The sequence below is a fragment of the Marmota flaviventris genome, chromosome 2, assembly GCF_047511675.1.
Source record: "Marmota flaviventris isolate mMarFla1 chromosome 2, mMarFla1.hap1, whole genome shotgun sequence".
Classification (NCBI taxonomy): domain Eukaryota; kingdom Metazoa; phylum Chordata; class Mammalia; order Rodentia; family Sciuridae; genus Marmota; species Marmota flaviventris.
The window spans coordinates 196,030,364-196,035,800 of NC_092499.1; positions in this window are offsets into that span (position 1 = coordinate 196,030,364).

The following is a 5,437-nucleotide window of genomic DNA, read 5'->3' on the forward strand; positions in this document are numbered from 1 at the left end:
AGGTTGGGTCTTGGGCTCCGCCATCGCCCTCTCCCTGGCTGCCCGGCGGGCGGGTCAGCGGCAGGACTCACCTCGCAGCCCGCGAGCCCCTGGAGGCACAGGCCGGCTCTCCCGCTTTCCCCTCCCGTCCACGGCAGCTCCGGACACAGTGCCCAGCCAGGGCCAGGGGACCAGTCAGCACCGGTGCCGCCCCGGGATGCTCCCGTCCAGGGCCGTGCACACACCTCAGGGTCGGTCCCACGAGATCCACGGAGCTGAGAGCTGCCCACGCCGGGGACGTGGCTCGACAGATGGCCCCGTGTCGTGCTGACGCAGGTGGCCAGCCGCGCGGAGGCGGAGCGCACGATCACCCGTGGGCATGACGGCTGCGTCCCTGGCTGTGGTCACCCTGCCGTGCTTCTTAATGATCATTTTCCAGTTGACGCAGATTCGCGTGGAGAGGTCACCTGGGGCAGCCGGCCACGTCCACGGGCACAGCCAGCTCACCTCGGGCCTACGGCCCCCAGCTTGGTCTTTCCTGAGCTTGATCCAGTCTCACACTGTCCTGCCCAGGGAGCCGCAGGCTGTCCCCCCAAGGTGCTGTGGTGCCCACACGGGCAGAGACCTTGCGACCCCAGGCAGCGCAGCACCCCTTTACCTGGCAAACAAGGACCAGGAGACCCAGGCAGCGTGGCCGGGTCACCACCAGGCTAGTGGGCAGGGCTGGATGCCGGGCAGACCCGGCCAGCGGCCCCTGGGGACAGGTGGGAGAGGCCCGGTGCAGGTTTGTTCTTCCAGGAACAGCAGGCAGGGAGTGGGCAGGTGGCAGTGCGCAGTGTCAGCCAAGTCCCAGTGGCTGGGAGCTGTTCTTGTCCCTATTTAAAATGAGAGTTGAGGACCTTGCCCATGGTCACCCGATTACCAGTCTCACCTGCACATCTGTCACAGGGTCTGGGGTGGGGTCCCTGATCTGCCATTTTTTTTTTTTTTTGGTTGTTGATGGGCCTTTATTTATTTACTTATCTGTGGTGCTGAGAATCGAGCCCAGTGCCCCACACATGCAGGCAAGCGCTCTGCCCCTGAGCCCCAGCCCCAGCCCCTCCCCAGCCCTTTTGTATTTTTTATTTTGAGACAGGGTCTCACTAAGTAGCTTAGGGCCTCGGTAAATTGCAGAGGCTGTCCTCAAACTTGCAGTCTCCTGCCTCAGCCTCCCAAGGCCCCGGGATTAGAGCCACCCTGACCTGCATAACTCCTGCCTTTCTAAGGAGATCTGCGGTTGTTCTTACCCTCAACAAGTTGAGAAGCACCCCACTTTCTAGAAAAGCCTGGAGGAACAGAGGAACCAACTTTGCAGTCAACTCTGCTGTCCTGTGGCTGTCACTCTCTGCCCGACGGTGTCACTCTTGTCCCTCGGGCTCCCTGGAGAGTTCCAGCTGGGGTGAGCTCAGGTGGAGGAGCTGGGCCCTGCTGGCCTCGGTCCCAGGCCACCTTCCCCCCTTTCGAAGTCCTGCTTATCTCCGGGGGGGCCCTTGCCCTCATCCCTCTCACCCTGCCCTGCCCACCTCTTTCTTCTTGAAAATATTTAAAGACTTCTTCCAAGGCTGTTAAAGCCACAGGGTCACGATCCAAGCACATTTTTTAAAAGATGCATCACATTAGAGAAAGGGTTCTACCTCACCTGCTGGAGTTCAACAGAATGAAAAAAATTCAGTACACTTTAGGATTTATTGCTGAGCGCAAAGCCGGGAGTTTAAGTGGCCGAGGGCACCAGGTGACTCACCTGTCATTAGGCCGCTGTCATGCCTGCGTCGACACCCCGCTCACCGAGTCGGTTCTTGGCGCCTGGACGGTGCCAGCGTCGTCCCACCCACATGGGCCGGAAGGGCCTGGCCGGGGCCTTTGCTGCAGCAGATTCCACCTCCAAACCAGGAGCACAGAGTCCCCGGGAAGGTCTGGGAGGGGGACGGAGATGTCGGAGGAGCACGTTTCCAGTTCCAGAAGAGAAACAGTGACTTGTTGCCCGCGGTGAAGCCGGTCAGCGGCCACAGCCACGGCCTTGGCTCTCCTGGCCCCTGCTTGCCGCGCCTGAGGGCGGTCAGCCACCACCACTGCTGGGAAGCAGCCTCCTGGGAATGGCGCTGCTCCATCGAGGGTGTCAGCTCTGAGCCGGCTTGTTCCCCCTTCAGCCCCCCAGGGCCACCTGTCCTGCCCGTCTCCTGTCCCTTCTCCACAGTGACCTTCCTAAAACGCAAACTTGTGTCACTCCTGTGATGCCAAAAACCGTCAGTGGCTCGAGATGAGCCCAAGGTTGCGCCGCACAGCCACAGGCCCTGGAGGGCAAGGCTCGGCCTCTCTCTCTGGCCGCATCTTGGTTTGATCGTTTTATAAGTTATAATTTAAACACCATAAACTCACTTTTAAAATTTTGTTTATAATATATTCACACGTGCCCATGCTACGACAGTGTGATTTGATGAGTTTCACTCCCCAGTGCCTTCCTCTCCCCCTCCCTCCCCCTCTCTCCCCCGTCCCCCCTCCCCCCCATCCCCTTCTTCTGTTCCTGTCTCCCTTCTGGTTTTTTAATTTGTTCTAATTAGGTACACGACAGCAGGACGCATGTGGACACATTGTGCACAGACGGAGCACAACTTCTCCTTCCTCTGGCTGCACACGGTGCACAGTCACCCCAGTAGTGTGACCATACATGTACATAGGGCCACAATGTCTGTCATTCTACTCTCCTTCCCACCCCGCAGCCCCACCCCTCCCCTCCCTCCCCTCTGCACAATCCAGGTTCCTCCATTCTTCCCCATCCCCGCCCCCCTCACTACAGATCAGCACCCGCTTATCAGAGAAAACATTCAGCCTTTGGTTTGGGGGCTGGCCTATTTCACTCAGCATGATGTTCTCCAGCTCCATCCATCTACCTCCAAATGCATCATTTCATTCTTCTTTAAGGCTGAGTAATATTCCATTGTGTGTATGTACCACATTGTCTTTTTATCCATTCGTCTATCGAGGGATACCAGGTTGGGTTCCATAGTTGAGCTGTTGTGAAGTGAGCCACTATAAACATTGATGTGGCTGTGTCACTGTAGTGTGCCGATTTTCAGTCTTTGGGGTATAAACCAAGGAGTGGGACAGCTGGGTCAAATGGTGGTTTCATTCCACGTTTTCTGGGGAACCTCCATGACTGATTTCAAAGTGGCTGCACCAATTTGCAGTCCCACCAGCAATGTATGAGTGTACCTTTCCCCCACATCCTCACCAACTTTTTAAAAAAATTGCTTGGATTCTTGATAATTGCCATTCTGACTGGAGTGAGAGTAAACTCACTCTTAAAAGATATAGGGAACCGGGTGTGGTGGTGCAGGATGTGATCCCAGTGATTCGGAAGGCCGAGGTAGGAGGGTGCCAAGTGGCAGGCAGCCTCACAACTCAGTGAGACCCTGCCTCAGATAAAAAATAAAAAGAACTAGTGGTAAAGCACCCTGGGCTCAATCCCCAAAATAAGTAAATACAGTGTCTAGGGGCTGGACGGAGCTCAGCGGTACAGTGTGGGCTCGGCGTTGCCGAGGCCCTGGTTTCAGCCCCGCGGCGCTGGTTCTGTGATCATTTGTTGTTTTCAGTTCTGGGGATCAAACCCAGGCTCTTGCACATGCTCAAGGGCTACCATGGAGCTACACCTTCAGCCCTTTTCAAATTTTGAGACAGAGTCTCTTTGAGTTGCCCAGGCTGGCCTCCAACTAGCCATCCTCCTGCCTCAGCCTCCCCAGTAGCTGGAATCATCAGTGCCCCACCACACCTGGCAGTGCTTCATTCCTTTTTACGGCTGAATCATATTTCGCAGTGAATATGAAATGTGCCACGTTTTGTTTATCCTTCGCCAGTTGATGGACACTTTCCTCTTCCCTGGTGATCATGAATGTGCTGCCATGAAGAACTGTGTTCAAGTTTGTGCAGGAGCATGTTTTCATTTCTCTTGGGGAGGAATAGCAGTTCCAGCGGCCCTCTGAGTTTAAGCTTGGGAAGACGACAGGTTGTCCCCCCGTGGCTGACCACCCACACCCCCATCTGCAGTGTGCGGCTCTGATTCTCCTCCGCCTCGTCTCGCACCGCCTGCTGGCCCTCGGGCTCCAACCGCACACCCAGTGTTGGCTCCCATACTGGCCTGACCCCACTCACACAGCCAAGGGGCGACCCGAAGGTGGCTGGAGTTCTGACCCCATCAAGTGCCTCCTTGTCTACCCTGAAATCCACAGATGCCATCACCTTCCTGCCGGCGTAATAAAGCAGGTCCGTGTAATTCTCAAACCACAAAATGGAGGAGAATAAATGGAGAGCTGCTTCTGATGGGTTCAGGGGTATTTTAGTGCTGGACGTCCTAACGAGGTGGAGCCACAGTGCAGGGGGCAGTGGTTACTGGGTGGACGAGGTGCAGGCGTTGCGTGGGGCTGACCCGGTGCGGTTCCTCCAGAACAGGAGATGGGGCTGTCAGTTCCCAAGCCAAGTGAAGTCAGGCTTCTCCATTTACCTTCCGGGACATGCAAACCCCAGGCCGCCGCGTTCCAGGAAAATTCAGGGTCTATGAAAAAAACAAGCAGAATCCGTCTGTGCTTATGCACAACGTGGAGTCAGTTCTCGATGAACCCCATGGCTCTGCGGGAACCCGCACGGGCCTGCGCATAAAGACGGCGTCCTCAAGGAAACGCTCTGGGCCCTCACCAGCACCTTCCCCTCCAGAGCAGCCTCAGCTCAGAGATGTTTTTGGGCGGGGTGGGGACTGGAGATTGAACCCAGAGGCACTGGAACCCAACTGTGCCCCCAGCTCTATTCCATTTTTTATTTTGAGACAGAGTCTCGCTAAATCGCTCAGGCTGACCTTGAACTTGCCATTCTCCTGCCTCAGTCTCCCTTGTTGCTGGGTTGGCAGGCATCGCCTCTGTGCCCGGCCACAAATATTTCTTGAACAATTACATCAGGGATTTTTTTAAATGTTAATTTTGCAGTTCTGGGGGTGGAACCCAGCCTCACACATGCTAGGCCAACGCTCTGCCACTGAGCTGCACCCCCAACCCACACAGAGGATTCTCTCTCACCTCCTCTCTTGTTCTGGAAGCTTCTAGAGGTCAGTACCAGGCCTGAGCGACCTGTGTCCCAGGGCTCAGGTTAGCTTCTCTTTCACCCGGAGAGCACTGGTCAAGTCTTGAATGAGCGAATGAAGGCAAAATCAATGCTGGACTGTCCGTGTCCTCCTGAGTGGCTTGGGTACACTGATACGCCTCGTAGACGCTCAGGAGCCGTCCTGCTAGGAGGTGGGCCTGGCGGGGTTCTCTGCCCGGCCGTTGTCTTAACCGCTAACAGTTATTCCGGCTTTTGCTGGTGTGTAACAAACGGACCCCAAAACACACTGGTTAAAGCAACGGCAGTTTGGTCATCTCTCACAATTCTGTGGGGT